Here is an 18,043-nt window from a genome sequence, read left to right as displayed (position 1 = left end):
TGGCCAACCAACTTGCATGCCAAGCTCCAGCCCATTGAGATTTAAAATGGATCTGAATCGATTGCCCTACGAAATTTAGAATGTGTAAAAAAAGGCAGCAGGAAAAAGTCACGCTGGAATTTTCTTACAGAGTTCAAAATAAAATACAGGGTATTATGATAGGTAGCATTCACTTTCCAGTAGCTTTAAAAACACAGGCAGTATTTTGTGCCCCATGCAAAGAGGAGAAAAGAAAAACAGCTAACACAATGTGTCCTCAGAGTAGAGTGCATTTTTCTTTGGTCATAGCTGATGCCAAAAAAGACTTGTGTGTGGGGCACCTGGGTGGCTCAGTCGGTTAAACAGCTGCCTTCCACTCAGATCATGATCCCAGGGTCCTGGGATCTAGCCCGGTATCTGGCTCCCTGCTCAGTGGGGAGCCTACTTCTCCCTTTCCCCCTGCTGCTCCCCCTGCTTGTGTTCTCTCTTTCTGTCAAATGAATAAATAAATCTTAAAAAAAAAAAAAAAGACCCTGTGTTTAACCTGATGGGCAGGTATTTGGTATGGGACAATTTGTTATTAATTACCTTTTGGGTAATCACCTTAGTGAGAAATGGAGCCCCCTTTTCTCTAGAGATTTGATTTCGTGCTTCCACAAGAATATCCCCAGCATCTTCTCGAAATTCCTCTGATGCTCTCTGCACCCACAGGAGGAGGGCAAGCAGAGAAAGGTCATGCAGTGGCCCATTTTAGTCACTAGTGAAAATTACCCTGGAAGCAGCAAACATCTGAAATGCCATGGACTCAGGAGCACAATGGCCCTTTTCTAAGGCCACGGAAGTCCCCCCAAATGCCAAATGGCCCCTACTTCCACCAAGCCGAAATGTACTCAGGAATCACTTCAGATCTTGTTAAAATGGAGGTGTTGACTGAGTGGCTTGGAGACTCTGCCTTTCTAATAGGTTCCAAGAGCTGCTTTTCGGTGGACCACACCCCAAGGACCAAGGTTCCAGCAGATTGTGCCCTTTCCTTTTCCTCACGTGTCACCTATGATTCAAAACAAACTCCTGAATGTCCTATAACACTGGACCCAAGCCTGGGAAGATTGAAAGTCATGGCTCCAGAACCCCAGACACCATTTTAAAGGAGTTTCTTGAGGTCGGACAACATGTTCCAAACACAAGGCAGTAAAAGCAAGGAAGAGCTGAGACACACAGAAAAAAAGCAGCTGGCCAGGAGATTCAGAGACCGTCCTTACCCTCTCAAAAACACCAGACTATAGGAGCGCCTGGGTGGCTCAGCCGTTAAGCATCTGCCTTTGGCTCAGGTCATGATCCCAGGGTCCTGGGATCGAGCCCCGCATCAGGCTCCCTGCTCTGCCGGAAGCCTGCTTCTCTCTCTCCCACTCCCCCTGCTTGTGTTCCCTCTCTCACTGTGTCTCTCTCTGTCAAATAAATAAATAAAATCTTTAAAAAAAAAACAAAAACAGACTATAGGTGTTTTCCCTATTCAATTTTCACTATTTTCAATTCTTTTTGTAGATGTTTTGATCTAAATATTAAAATGTGTGTATCATCTCTTGCAGGTAGGTTCAAACCCACTTTTTAAAGAAGAAATCCATTGATCTTAAATAAACAAATACAAAATAAAGTTTTATTCTCAGTTCTTGTGTAATCAAGGGTAGTTGTGATTTGCAATATTCTGGATAGTTACTATGTGGCTGGCTGGTTGATAATTCACAATGTCACTAGAAAATGCCCCCTAAGTCCTAAGGACATGTTGGCCAATTATATGGATGCATTCTGACAAATGGAGCTAAGTGGCAAGCTGAACTGTGTCTTTTTAAAGATTTGACTGAAGAAACAAAGAATATTAATCATTTCTAAGGGATATTATGTAAAACACATTCCAAATGATGCCCTTCCTTTATCCTATGGAGGAAAAAAAAAAAGAATTAGTTTTTATTTAAAACTCTCAAGAACGATTATGGAGTGATTATTTCTGTGGATTCATCTCTCAGTACCTGTCCCACTCTGCATGTAAAGTCCTTCTTGGTACAGCCAACCACGGTAGCTACACTAGCAATAATAGGCTCTCGCTCTCTCATCTTGACTTCTGGGTCACTGTACTCTAAACGAGAGCATCTCATCAATTATAAACCTAGCTTGTCTTCTGGCAAAGAAAAAAAAAAAGGAAAGAGAAAAAAACGAGCATAACATTGCTGCTGAGTATTCTTATTTCCCTTCATGTTACAATGCAAGTTTTATAGAGGGAGTCTGATTTTTCAACAAACATTACAAATATGAACACTATAGGAAGGTAATGATTTCATCTCAACCACACAGGGAGATACCTGTGAGGCAAAAAGCAAAGCACAGATGTGATTTTCACATGTGTAGGGCATGAGTGATGGCTAGGTCAAGCTATATATATATATATATATAGTTTGTATTCTTATTCCTGCATAGGATTGAGAACCTAAAATGGATTTTTTTCTTAGTTTATCTGTGGCAATCTACTGGGAGAATGTTTCTGTATATACGAGTTGGCAGATGGGATGGCAAATAGGTTATAACTTTAGGAACCTGACCAAAAGATATTTAAAAAGTCCTAGCAAATAAAAGAATGTGAATCTAAATTGAATGTCATCCAGGTAAGGAGCAGTCTACTCATTTTGTCAATGAACCCATCTCAAAGGACCTTGTCGAAAAACAGGTGTTACTCCTTAAAAGACATACAAAGAAAAGAAATATAAAGGGCATTCAATAAAAATGGTCCTTCCTTTCAGATTTAGAAGAAATCATTTCTAGGAAGGTTAAAGTCCTTAACTGACTTGGAGAATAAATCACTTTATATTCCATTGGTAAATTGTTTCTTGTCCTCATTTTGCAAAATCCTCCCCTTTCTGTGCAATTTCAAACATACCTCCACCTTGAGCAGTAAATGATTTGGTAAATGCTATATTTTACACATTACTGCCAACAAATCCAAATCTGAAGAATGCTCTTTTCACAGACAGGGATAAACAATTAGATTTGGAAGCGTCACTGGAAGCCTGCATTGTAGGTTGTGAATTGTTCCAGTGTTATTTTTACAAGTGATCTGTTTATTTTTGTGATCGGTTAGAGGTTTGGTCTATGAGTCCCAGCTGAGAATCCCAAGCACTTCCTCAGTTCCCAAGAAAAGGAGAACACCTGGAAAAGGACTGTCTTTAAAAATAATAAATAAATAAATAAATAAATAAATAAATAAATAAATAAATAAATAATAAAATACAAGCTCTCACCCCAAACACATGTGGACAAGAGGCAGGAAAGTCGGTGCTCCAGTTTCCAGTTTGGAAACAGACACACACAAATACAAATCAGAAGATTTCTGTCTGATGGTCCTTCGCCATGAATCTTTGGTTTAAAACAAGCAGATAAAGAAATAAACATTGCCCAAAAGCACCTCCCTCCCCATGCCATTAGGATCTCCAAAGTAAATAAAAAGCGGGACTGCCTAGAGCGAATTGCTTTGGCAATTCCAGGGAGAATCCCGGTTTTAGCACCACTGTACCAAATTTGTCATTTAGGGAAGCTCTTGTTCCCTTTATTGAGTTCCACTGTAGCGAACAATTTCTGCCTGCATCCCTCGTGTGTCCTTTTGGTTTATTATCTTTCACTGCGAATTGAGCCTCTACAATCAGTTTCACGGGAAGCCTAATTTCACTCACTGCTTATACATATGAGGAGACACCCCTCCCCTGCCTCCCCCTCTCCCAATGTTCTTATCAAATGAAGAATTGTGGATAAGGGTTAGGTGCAGATAAACATGAGTGTAGCACTTCCAGAAAGGTCGTGACCCCCCCATAAGGTGCTTCTTGTTATGCCTGACCTTCAGATTTTCATCATCAGCCCGCCTGACAACTTAATAATGCAGAGGAGCAGGATTCATTTCGCCCCTCTGAGAAAGCCAGCACGGGACGCCCTTTTCCCTGATTATTTCCCTGCACTCCCGGCTGCCCTTTATAAGCCAACCAGAACTCCATCAATCATGCTCCTCTCTTCCCTCGCCTCCTCAGCCCCCAGTTCTGCAGGCTCTAAAGCTGCCCTGTTCCTTTTGTCTGGGGCTGGAATGTGTATACAAAGATCCCCAAAAGGGAGGGGGTGGTGGAAAAGAGCACCTTTGGCCAATAACCGTGCCCCCCCTTTCCCTTTCTGCACATCTGGGTCGGAACACGATGAATCTCTTGCTCTTTCTTTCCCGTTTCGTTGTCTCCTGGTAAAAAGAAATGCTTTAAAAAAGTTCTTATCCTCATTTGTGTGTATTACTGTCATGCACCATCTCTCTTAATGAGCTCTGCTAAGTGCCAGGCTTTAAAACACCCTGAATGTTAAGGTAGAGGTTTTCTGGTTTTCTGGCCTGGTTTCTCCGTTATTGTGGGTATTGTGGTTATTAGAGATTTTACTGTTCTAGAAGTAGTAAAAGGAGATGAAACCTGTTTCACACCTTCCTCCCCAACCCTCCTTTCTCCTAGATGCCACAGAGGAAAAGGAGGAGAGAGAGAAATGGAGACGAGGATGAAAACATGTAGACAGGGGGAAAAGAGAAAACAGGCATGGCTTTGGGGGCCTAATGGGGCACTGATTTCACTGAATGAAAGTGGCACGCGTAAGTTTGGAGGGAAGAGCATGAGTGCTTTTAGAAGGTGATGGTGTGGGTTGGAATCGGCTTCTAGTAGCTGTAATAAACCTATTCTATAAAATATGCATGGAATTCACCCTTCAACCCCGAAAGTGTTTGCCAGCCAATAAAGAAGTGGCTGTAGAGGTCAGTAGAGACTGGGTCTCACCAATGGGCCCAGTGTGCCTTCCGCTAGCACCAGGTCCATGACCTGCAACAGCTGCCTTTGGTCTCTTGAGGAGGGACAGCATCTCCACTAGGCCAGTAGCTCAGCTGGAGGAGGGACCGTTAGCACATCCAGCTAGTCTTGCATCCCAGGCTGCCGGGTGAGCAGGATGGAAATCTGCACCCAGCTGGATTGGGGTGTTAATGTCAGCCCAGCTCACATTAGATTGCTGTGCTGAGTTAGAATTTTTTTTTTTTTTAAGAAAGAAAGAAAAAGAATACACTGTGAAAATAGAACAGATAATAGATTCACTTGATTGCCAAAGATCCACTTAAAACAACAACAACAAAAAGGAAGAGATCCTAAATTATCTTTGACAATAACAAAGCCAAGAGGTAAGTGCTGAAGATGCATCGCATAATGTTGAATTGAAGCTATATATCTATTCTCTACTTCCCAGGAAAGATTCAAAACTCTATATTGAATTAGAAAATGAATTACCCAGTTGTGTTTTCTTTCTTGAGTGAGTGACCGGCAGCCTCGAGAGAAGCAGTCTCTCAATAAACATGAGTTAATGAACATTGATTGAGGATATTGAGGGGCTAGTACACACTTGGTCCTAAGTGAGAAGCCATGATGTTCAGAACCTGATATTAACTGTAAACTTATATTATAGATGTATAGGGGAAACTAAAATCAAGAATTCTGATGTTAACATCTCATTTTGAACACCTATATCCAAAATGAATAAAATTAGATTGGAACACTTGACCTTGATCTGACCTCTAAGAATTTAATGTGTGTTGCTCATGTTACATCTATCTATCTATCATCTATATTTTTAAAATAAGGAAGTCACTGTACTTATGCTATGGATTGTTCTGGAAGACCAGAGATGAAAACCAAAATACCTCTACCAAGAGATCTTTAATTTGGTACACTGGGAGATTGGAGACACCAGGAATGACCATCAATGACATCCCTCCAACCCATGTGCTTTCCATGATTATACTGTAGTTTCTAGGCTGGGGTAGACCCCTCAGCTGGGGAGACCCCCCCCTGAAGATCCAAGTTTAGAGAAGGAGATGATTAATTTATCTTGATTTTTTTTTTTTTTAAGATTTTATTTATTTGACAGAGAGAGAGAGAGAACAAGCAGGGGGGAGTCATAGAGGGAGAGAGAGAAGCAGGCTTCCCACTGATTAGGGAGCCTGACGCGGGGCTCGATCCCAGGACCCTGAGATCACGACCTGAGCAGAAGGCAGATGCTTAACCATCTGAGCCACCCAGGCACCCCTATCTTGATATTTCTTGAGTTTGATGCTTGCCAGATATGCCAGTGGAGTTATCTGTGGATGGACAGTTGTATACATGAGTACTGGGGCGAGATCAAGACTAAACAGATAGTTAAAACCATGAGAAAAGATAGAAAAGTGTAAGGAATGAGAAAAGACATAAAGAGAGAAACCTAAAAAAAACGCCAAGGTTAAAGGGTTGCTGGAATAAAGAGAAGTCTATGTATGAGGCAGAGAAAGGTTAAGAAGTATGAAATCACTTTGTTTACATGTTTATTTGTTTAATATTGCTCTCTACCTCCTCCACTCGGTAAAATTTCTTTAGGGCAAGGTCTTGCTCCCAGATCTATCTGGAATATAATAGAACTCCAAATAAATATTTGTTTACAAAAAATAAATAAAATAAATGGATGAGTAAAAGAGAAACCTGGAGAGCATGGCATTACAGGAAAAGAGAAATAGAGCTTATCAGAGGAGGATATAAAATGTAATAAACAGAGAATGCATTGTTTAAGGACTCAAACAAATAGACATTGGGTTTACCAGTTAGAAAATCATCAGTGATTGGTTGAAGGTTCTCTCCACAGAGCAGTGAGAACAGAAGCTGGGCCACAACCAGCCACAGGCCCCTTTCTCGCTGGAGTCCCCATCTTTGTTGCCAGATGAGCAATTCCCACCTTCCAGTGATGGACCCCTACAAGGCATAGGGCTAGGCAAAATGACTTCTGGGGAAGGTCCTCAAGCTACCAATCTCTCTGGATCCTTTCTGCAGACCAGTTTATATAAAGGAGAGCGTTTCAGGGCTGCGGTGGGGCAGGTCTTGAGCAAGATGTTCCCCTGAGAGGTCTCAAAGGTGAGTGGAGTCAAGAGAACAAGGTAAAATGTCTGGAGAAAAGGACAGAAAACTAAGGAGGCTAACTCTTTGACCAAACAAACAGGCTTAGGAGAGGCCACACACAAAGGGCAGGAAGCAGAAAGAGAAGCCAGGGAAGGCTCTGAACCATAGGAGATGGTGGACATGAGGCAGGGTGGCTCAGTCGGTTAAGCGTCTGACTTCGGCTCAGGTCATGATCCCAGGGTCCTGGGATGGAGCCCCGTGTCGGGCTCTCTGTTCAGCAGGGAGCCTGCTTCTCCCTCTTTCTCTGCCGCTTCCCCTGCTTGTGCTCTCTCTCTCTGTCAAATAAATAAATAAAATCTAAAATAAATAAATAAATAAATAAACAAACATTAGGCATGGTAATGGATGCTGCTGCGTGCGGGGACCAGCATACGCTTTCAGATTTGGGGGCAGGGTCCCAGATGGGTTAGAGATTCTGAGGGATGGACAGAGAAGTGAAATATAAGATGACCAAAACAACAGCAACAAAAAGACACTTCATACCTCAATGGAAACCGAATGTAGAAACGCGAAAGTAAAACCAATTCTGAAAGGTAGAAATTTCTCAAAGAAGCCAATACCAGGGCCCATTCCTAGTGAAAATTAATAGAGCTTTTTTTTCCCCTTTCAAAAAACTCTCCTGCATAACCCCTTTTTAAGATCCACTTAGAAATTCCATTATCTACAGAATCATTAGATTAGGAAGCATCTACCTGAAACAATGAGAGAGTGGGCCAATACTGGTTATCATTCCCACCTTTATGATTTAAACAAGTGCTATTCTTCTAAGGTGAATATAATTTTAAGTTCTCTACAGTAATCTGCATTTCGTTTGGGGATGGATGGGAGGAATTACCTGTAGTGCTTTGGAAGAGCAGGAATATCGTGGTCATGTTTAGAACTTCACCAGAACATTGTCATTCTGAGGAAGAGAATTAAGGAATTTGAAAGAGGAGTGTAGAATAGGAAGCAAGTAGTGAGTTGAAATTTGCTTAGTTTACCATTTTTCCTTAGGCTAAGTGTGCCTGAAAGAGGAAAAGGTGGTTAGGGGGTAGGGGAGGATTTCCTCTTTTTTTTTTTTTTCCTCAGACTTTCACCAGAAAAAACTTAATTATTTGGAGTGAGGAAGGAATTACAAAATATTTGGAGAGTGCGTAGGATTGGGTGGCCTAGCGAGGCAAACTAACCATCTCATTATCAGGGAATCTCAGTCAGGAAGACAGAAGGTGGTCTCAATCGGCCCATTACTATTGTTCTTTCTCACATTTTTACTTACCTTCAATCCTCCTGCTGCCCATCCCATCTTTCTCTCTTCCCTTACACTCCTCATTCCATCTGACCAGTGTCTGCCAGAGCTCCTGGTACAAGATCCACCAAAACACTTCTGCCTCATGTTAAAGAACTTTATTTCCACCACTTTCCTCGCCGGAGGGCTGTGTTTCAAGGGAGAAGTCATAGCTCCAACAAAGCTTATGAACTCTTGATGCATACAGTTGTTTCCATGAGAAAACACATCCTCAAGGCAAAATTGTTGACTTAAATCTGTCTGGGATACAATGCCTTCTTAGTTTGGAAACAGCCTTCCTGTCTTGTATCTCACACCTCAGAGAATCTAACTAGATTAAAAACACATTCTCTGTGTAAATACACAAGTCCGTTCTCTTATTCCTTTGTGTGTGGGCTGCATGTTGCCCGTCAGCTGGAGTTACAAATGCCAGTTTGTATAAGTGAAGTGACCAAGCTAGACTAAAATCATGTGCATAGTGCACCTTCGCCTTTTGACCGATACTGGGAACATTCCTTCTCTGAAGGAGTTTGCCTTGTTTGGTTGGGGTAAGAATTAAAAAAAAAAAAAAAAGTCCTCTTTGAGATTAAAAACCATAATCATCATAATAAAAAGTATTAACCTAACATATACCTACTTCCTTCTATCATCCTCCATGCCTTGAATTTCACCAAACCGAAAACACCAAGCTCCAAAGAATCCATTCTCCTTTGTCAAAATGTATTCTTTGAAAAAGAGAAGCAAAAGTCTCCAGCCCCTCATTTTGAAATAGAAGACTCTTCGAGTACAAATGCACACTGCCAAAAGTGAAATGGTGTTGGGGGTATGTCTGCCTCCAGTCTGACCCGCTCTTAGCTGGAAGGAGATTTGTGGAAAAGGAGGAGGTTGATCTTTCCCTGGGTCCCCAAAGACTGGGTTACAAGTGTTTTCTTGGATGTGCGGTGAAGCCCTGACCTCAGTATCTCCATTCCCTAACTTGGCAGCAGCTCTACTTGGCAGAGAATCAATCAGTAAGTCTGACTAGATTAGGATGCAAAATATTTAACTTGAATATATTACAGAGAAGAGTTCTTTCATATTCTGAAATATAGAGATGAGTCCTTGATATTTATTTCTAAATAAATCCCATTCTCATTATTGGGGAAAGCAGATTATTTTGGTAACTCAAGCAGAATGACCTAATTAAAACTTGATATAAAAATTCAGCATGCCATATAGTATTTTACCTGTCCAAAATAAACACTGACAAGCACAATTTATTTTACTGGAGTATCCCTCATGCAAAATTACTAGTGAGCATATCACAGCCAATTACAGGCCACTGTATATGCAAATTATTACTCTTTCAATTATTTATAGAGAGCTATGAGTGTACACAGTTCTTTATAGAGCATCAAACGCAAAAGACAAGAGCTCTGAATGAGGAAATCTAAATAGCAGGGAGTTCTCATGAAATGACATGGTTGGGTGGCATAAAAACAAAATGAAATTCGTTTGCAGACAGTTAAAGAAGGAAAGGGGGAAAACATGACTTATGCTTTTCAGAAAAGCAAGTGAAAACGAGTCACCAGAACAAGGACAGGCTCCACGCAAAACTGGGACCATAGCAAAAGTTTTTATTTTCCTCACTTCCATACCCCACTCCCAACACTACTATATCATTTTACTATAAGTTATACTCTAGACTTTGTTTTTATATTTATTTATTTTTACTCAAACTCACGTACAATAAAAGACATCATAAGCTAAGTTAAGAGATGAGAAACAAATGGAAATTCAATATTTCGACATAACTGGTAGTCAAGGATAAATATCTGAAAGATGGAAAAACCCCAAAGATCAATAAGAAAATTACAAACCACACACCCCCAATTCGTTGACAAATTATACAACAATGCAATTATCATAAAGAGAAACATGAGTGGTCAATGAAATGTATGAAAAGATACATAACATTACCACTAACTGGAGGAAATGCCAATTGAAATAAGATACCCTTCTGGAAAAGTTTAAAACCTTGGTAATGTATTGGAAACAGCAAAGGGAAATAGAAACTCTCCAACAGTTGGTTGGGGTATATATTGGTATGGCTATCTTGGAGAAAACTGGCAGTATTTATTAAAGTCATTTTCCGAAGTGCATATCCAGCGTCTCAGCCATTCCACTTCTTGCTGACCACTCAAGAAATACACTTACACTGCACACAGGAGATATGCTTAACAATGCTTCTGAAAAGATCTTTAGAGTCGCGAAACTATTCTAATACTATAACAGTGGCAAATGACATGATGCATTAGTGAAAACCCATAGACCTTTACAACACAAAGAATGAACCCTAATGTAAACTATGGACTTTTTCTTTAGTAACAATATATTAATCTTGGTCCATCAACTGTAATGTACCACACTAATACAAGGTACTAGTAAGAGGGAAATTCAGGGGTACAGGAGGGTCTATGGGAACTCTGTACTTTTGCTTGGTTTTTCTGTAAATGTAAAACACAGCTTAAAAAAACCCCAAAGATTAGCAACTTAAAAAAAAAAGAAGAAGAAGAAGAAAATGGGACACCTTTAGGGCTATGTGAGATATGGTGATGTTAACAATGACAGTGTTGCCAATTAGAATGATCTAGTAAGGCAAGGGATTTGTGCACACATGCGTGTGTTTAACCTACAAACAATGGTGGGAGAGAATATGTCTTGTTTTTTTCATCTTTTTTGAAATGTAGAAGCACCTTTTCTCCAATTGAAAAATAAGCTGCTTGAGAAATCAAAGGCTTTCCTTCCATTTATTCCTTTTTAATCACCCTACACAGAGAAATAACAATGTCATTATGTGCATGAATATTACAACTTCTGACCAATTTCACTTTTACATAGATAGAATAAACCAAAGGTGTGCCAGAAAATAACAGTAGGTAATATTAGCATTAAGATCTTTTGACCTTAGGGGCGCCTGGGTGGCTCATTCGGTTAAGCGTCTGCCTTCGGCTCAGAGTCCTGGGATCGAGCCCCACATCGCATCGGGCTCTCTGCTCAGTGGGGAGTCTGCTTCTCCCTCTCACTCTCCCTCTGTGCTTTTCCTCTCTCCCTCTATCAAGTAAATAAATAAAATCTTAAAAAAAAAGATCTTTTGACCTTAAAGAGAATTTAAATGTTAAAAAAGAAACAAAGAAGGGAAAGTAATTAATTTTCTCTAATACATTTCTATTTTCTTTATTTCTAGAGCCACTTGGTTATCATGAGCTCTATGTTTTGCCTCCCTTCCCCCAGATTTGTACCAAACTCTTCCACATTCACCTAACATTTGTGATTCTCTAACTACAACAAATAAAGTCTTGTCCTGTTCTGTCCCTTGCTTGTTGGTTGGTTTTCATCCTTGGCATCATACCTCTCTTGCTTTCACCTCTTTCCTGCTTCCTCACTTAGAAATCTTAATTGGATGCAGTAACATTGCCAGCTTTCATCTGCCTCTCATCTTCCAAATCTTTGTGTCTCTCCTTCTGCAGGGCTATAAGCCAAAGCTTCCAGACAAATTGGATGGCATATTAGCAAGTTACCAAGTAATCCCTCCATGGATTCAAAGGACAGTATGGAAAGCCCCAAGATTAAAGTTCAAAAACTGAAAAAACCTTCTTGGATTTTAGGTTGGGTTTCTGAGATATTGAAGTTTACACAAAGAGGTCACCGTCATCTGATATTTGAGAGGGGCTCTGGATTCTGACCAAAGGACTGTTGAAAGATCCAAGGCATTGCAAATTGACTTGGCATGGGAAGATCCTCCTGAGGAGTAAAGAAAACCAGCACAGTGTCACTTACGGCAGCGAACACCATATGCTTGACTCAGCATCCATTACCAAGGAGGTGACAGAGCCAGAGAAACCTGCAGACCTGACAAGTAGGGTAACGTGTTGTCAATCGGGGCACAATGCTTTCTCTCACTCAAGTAAGTTTATGGAAACAGATTCTTTCCTATGAAGCACCACTGAAACCTGGAAATGGATGCCTTTCTTGTGATGGGTTTTCATTTCAATTTTGAAATTCCAGGACAACTGCCTAAAAAAGACAAGGAAAGATATGCTGGAAGTGATAGCACATTCAGCTGACGCAAGTTTCTTGTCAAGAGCTTACGTATGTCAAAATACACTTCTGTCTTTCTTAAAGATGGAAACTAATTGGGAGGGAACGGGATATACAGAGTTCTTGAATGAAGCTTATTGTTCCTGGCTGCTTAGAACTTAGAGACTAAAATGTAAAGGAATCTTATTAACTATTGATTATGCAATGTATGTGAAAATGGACATTATATTTCAGAGAATTTGGAAGATGTAATAAATAAAGTTAATTTCATCAAGGAAACAATCGAGTTTTTTGGAGGAAGTTTTGAATAGAGCCACAAATAAGAAAATAGATGTAGGAGAATTCTATGTAAATGATACGTTTTTTGAGTGAGTGCAGTCATAGGGTAAGACTAAAATTGCCAGAGAAAACATTTTTCTCTCCTTCTAATAACTCCTGAAGCAAAGAATAAAAGAGTAAACTGAAGTACACTGAAAAAAAATGGATAATTGAGGTTATTAATGAAAAGACAAAAAATCTTGAAAAATGTAAGACTCAAACTTATCCAGGAACATAACATTGTATTTGGTACTTATTTTATTGATTTGATTTAATTATAAAATAATACTTTCTCATTGAAATAAAAGTTATATGTAGGAGAAAAAATAATATTTTTCCCCCTCCTCACCTCTAACCTTATCCCGTTGGTAATGAATGAAATGGTGTAGAGTGTTTCCTTCCACATCTTATCATGATAAACCCTAAAAATACCTTATATATTCTTATATCAAACTTGGAATTCCTTGCTAACATAGATCATGCATTATTCAATCATATGTCTCCAGAAATAAATAATGATTGAATAAATAGATGAATGAATGAATGTTTATCACTGTTTGATGGTACAATGTCTTGAGGCAGGATATTATGTCTTATTAATCTTTGCATTCTAATTAACAAGATTGGCATAGAATAGTGTGTAGCCCATTCTTTTTTTTTTTTTTTTTGAGTTGTTGAATAAATGCACGAAAGAAGGGTGAATTTTAATCCCAAGTTGGTTTATATGGGGGAAGGTGAAGGGAAAAAACAGTAAAATAAATAAAGAAGCCCAAGGAAAAGAGATGAAGAAAGTGTGAAAGAATGAGGGGACAAAAAGAAGATGAAGGAGGACAGGGACAAAAGGGGCCTGAAGAGAGAGATCCATGATGAGAGAACATACATGGTAGCAGGAAAGTTAAGAGAGCCTCCATACACAGTGCATTCCTGAAGTCTCAATGGTTTCTGTGCCAGGAGCCATTTTTAACTCCACATCTAACCCATCACCAAGAAGCTCTCTGATGTTGGGCCAAGTTTTTTCCTTCCTCATCAGCCTTTTACCCCATCTTCCTTCCTGAGCACAATCCGTAATGTACATGGCTATGGAATTAATTCCCCCTGCAACATTGTTTAAATCATAACATTGCCTATTAAAACAAGTTTGATTACTCTATTGTACTTAATAAATCCAAATTCGACAGCCCCAAACTCAAAGGAATTTATAAGCTTTTATTATATACCTTCTGAGTCTTTTCACTTGTCCAGCCAAAATGGCTAATTTATCATTTTACATACATTTTCCCATTCCAACTCTACCTTACCCAACCCAGAATGTTCTAGCCCCAATCTACAGAATGCAATGCTATCTCTTATTCTGCAGCTACAAGTGAGTAGTTCCTTTGAATGGCAGGAATATTAATAACAAAACTTCTGGAATATAATGCCATATGGCTAGCCATTATGGATTCATTCTCCTAAAACTTCATGATAAAACTGAGTGTTTGACTGATCCATTCATTCCTTCACAAATTAAATCGAGAACCTACACTGTGCTAAGAAATAATGATAAATAAGTCAATAAACATAGTTCCTACATTCCTAGAATCTGAAGTTTAGAGGAAAAAGACAAATAATTACAACAATATATTATCATAATTATAATAAGAGAAAAAAAAAGATGCCCCCAGAGACCAATACATGTCAAAATGAGAAAACCCCAAACTAAAAGAAACCAACCAAAACTTATTACAATATTTTGAGAAGAATTCGTATTGGTTATAAACCCAATTGAGTTGCACTTGAAAAATGAGTGACTAATTCTTATGTTTTTTGTTTTTTGTTTTCCTCATGAATGTGGTCCTAAAAGAAGTGAAAGGCTTTTTTTTCTGATGTCATATCATCTATTTCCTATCTCAGACACCCAGTGTTTGTTCTATCAGAAAGCTGAGGAACTATCCCTTTTCCCTACTAATGATACTTTTTGAGGCTGCTAGGGTATGCTTCCTCTACTATATTTCTGCATTCCATTCAGGGAGTTCCAAAAAAATAGCAGGAAAGGAAACAGAGGATTGCTGATGAAATATTAGATCATTGGAATTATAACACTCATGGTGCATGTCACTCTTTGCAAAATACCATATGCTTGACTCAGCATCCTGTGCCAAGGAGGTGAAAGAGCCAAAAAATATCTTGTTCCCAACTATCTTCCATTCAATGATATTACCATCTATTGATCATTCCTCACAGAATCCTTTATTATGGCTATTGTAAAATTGTCAATCTTGTTAGCCTTTCTGGTGAATGTGTACTATTCATTTCATTGCAATTTTAATTGGCATTTTTTTAGATTACTAATCATATATGGCAACTTTTCATATGATTACTGGTCATTTCAATAGCCTCTTCTTGATGTGACAGTTTTAGTTCTTTTTTTTTTTTATTGATTTTACCCAATCATTTGTCTTAAAATTTATTTGTAGAAGTTCTGTATATATTTCAAATAAGGTTCTTTTGTTCGTTATGGGTATTTTAAACAATTTCACCATTTTTGTACCTTTTCCTTTCACTCTCAATAGTTTCTTTTGATGAACATAAATACAATTAAGTTAATACGTTAGTTTTTGTGTATAATTCTTTTGGTTAAGGCTTTTGGTCTTCCATTTAAGAATTTTTCCCATTATTCCTATATTATATTTTTTAAAACTTTATTTTTTATTCTTTCACATTAAGATCTACAATCCACAATAAGACTGAAAATTAATGAGCTAAGTATGTCAAGAAAAGAAAAAAGGCATTAAAAAAACTCAAAGAAAGTAGTCAATAATAAATATAAAAGTACAAGTTAAGTGTATAGAAAGCTGAAATACAATAAAGATCAACATTTTCTTTTTACTAATTTTTAGAGAAGACAATAAAAATAGAGAATATAAAAATAACAAATTTCAGGAATGAAAATAACAACATCGCTATTGGTCCTGAGACATTAAAAGGATTGTATAGTGATATTGTAAACATGTTTTTGCTAATAAATTTGAATTGACACAAGATGAAATAGACAATAAGCATAGTCCTTTAACTGATAAGGAAATTGAACATATAACTGAAAACATTTCCTGGTCTTATGCATTATTGAAATACCCCAAGCACCTAACATAGAACTCTAATTATTCTAAATGCCCAATAAATATTTTATAAATGATTAATTGGCTTTTTAGAACACTCTTTTTTTTTTAAAGATTTTATTTATTTATTTGAGAGAGAGAGTGAGAGAGAGAAAGAGCACAAGAGGGGGAGCGGGAGAGGGAGAAGCAGACGCCCTGCTGAGCAGGGAGCCTGATGCGGGACTCGATCCCAGGACTCCAGGATCATGACCTGAGCCGAAGGCAGTCGCTTAATCAACTGAGCCACCCAGGCGCCCGGCTTTTTAGAACACTCTTATAGACAGTTATTGGGATTGCAAGCAGTATTTTGAGAAGGAAATATGACAATAAGTAAGGAAAACTGAAAAACATGTATTTTTTAATAAAGCATTTATCCAGAAGAGGTAACTAAAGATGAACAAAACCCTTGTCCCATTTAAAAAAATAATATTATAAATGTAAGCAAATGCAAGGTCTAACAACAGAGGGTGAAGTCAATTATGTGTATGTAGATATGGGATAGATGCCCTGAATATTCTGTAGACATTAATAGACATCATGTAGAATGTACTGACATTAAAAAATATAAAATATTATTAAATGAATAAAAAAATTACAAAAGAGCAAGGACAGCATGGTCTCAACTTTATATTTTTGATTAGTAGAGTGTGTATATTCATACGTAGACTATATGGTGGCACATATTGTGTGTTGTCAGCAATAAATGTCTACCCTCACCCAAAGCTCCTGCTATTTAAATCAATAAATCTTTTACAGAACATATTAGCACTGAATAGTTTTTTTTCCCCCCCCATTTTCTATAGAAATCAGGGATTTTGAAATAAGCTTGGTGCATTTTTCAGGAATGAGAGATGTTTGTATAATCATGTTTATATAATTCCCATCCCTTTGAACATGATCTGTCTCACATTCTTTGGTGCTATAAGTAGAAATCAGGTACTGAGTAATGAAAAGATCTGTAGCAAGAACAAGGGAAAGAAAACTATTTTCTTTTTTTTTTAAGATTTTATTTATTTATTTATTTATTTATTTATTTATTTATTTATTTATCAGAAAGAGAGTACACAAGCAGGGAGAGCAGCAGGCAGAGAGAGAAGCAGGCTCCCTGCTGAGCAGGGAGCCCAATGTGAGACTTGATCCCAGGACCCTGGGATCATGACCGGAGCTGAAGGCAGATGCTTAACCAACTGAGCCATGCAGGTATCCCAAGAAAGCTATTTTCTAATCTGGGCCAAGGTATGTCCAGGATGAGACACTGAGGATAAAACTGACTCATTACAATTTTGCTTATTATTAAATCAGAGCCAGCCACCCTACTCCACCTATGCACCTCTCCTTCACAGGTAATTCATGTTTTAAATATATCAATTAATCCAGATCCTGGAAGAGACATACCTCCAGTCTGTTTAGGTTTGCTCTAATGCCTTATTACCACCATTATCACTGCATCAAAGAAGTAGATATTGTACATGAATGATAATTAAAGGTTTTAAAACTCAGTGATGCTGAGCAAGAATGGAAGATTGTTGTAAAAAAGATGGTAGTGAAAAATAGCGAGGTATAAAAACTAACAAGAAGTCTACTAGGTTTAGAGATTTTTTTTTAATTTTATTTTATTATGTTATGTTAGTTACCATACAATACATCATTAGTTTTTGATGTAGTGATCCACGAGTCATTGTTTTTGTATAACACCCAGTGCTCCATGCAGTACATGCCCTCCTTAATACCCATGACCGAGCTACCCCATCCCCTCACCCCCCTCCCCTCTAAAACAGTTTGTTTCTCAGAGTCCATAGTCTCTCATGGTTCATCTCTCCCTCCGATTTTCCCTCCTTCATTCTTCCCTTCCTTCTCCTAATGTCCTCCATGTTATTCCCTATGTTCCACAAATAAGTGAAACCATATGATAGTTGACTTTCTCTGCTTGAATTATTTCACTTAGCATAATCTCCTCCAGTCCCATCCATGTGGATGTAAAAGTTGGGTATTCATCCTTTCTGATGGCTGAGTAATATTCCATTGTATATATGGACCACATCTTCTTTATCCATTCAACCGTTGAAGGACATCTCAGTTCTTTCCACAGTTTGGCTATACCTCGGAATAAACCTAACCAAAGAGGTAAAGGATCTATACTCTAGGAACTACAGAACACTCATGAAAGAAATTGAAGAAGACACAAAAAGATGGAAAAACATTCCATACTCATGGATCAGAAGAATAAACATTGTTAAAAT

This window comes from Leptonychotes weddellii, chromosome 9 (genome assembly GCF_054177405.1).
Source record: "Leptonychotes weddellii isolate Sample4059 chromosome 9, ASM5417740v2, whole genome shotgun sequence".
Lineage (NCBI taxonomy): Eukaryota > Metazoa > Chordata > Mammalia > Carnivora > Phocidae > Leptonychotes > Leptonychotes weddellii.
This window is presented reverse-complemented; position numbering follows the sequence as displayed.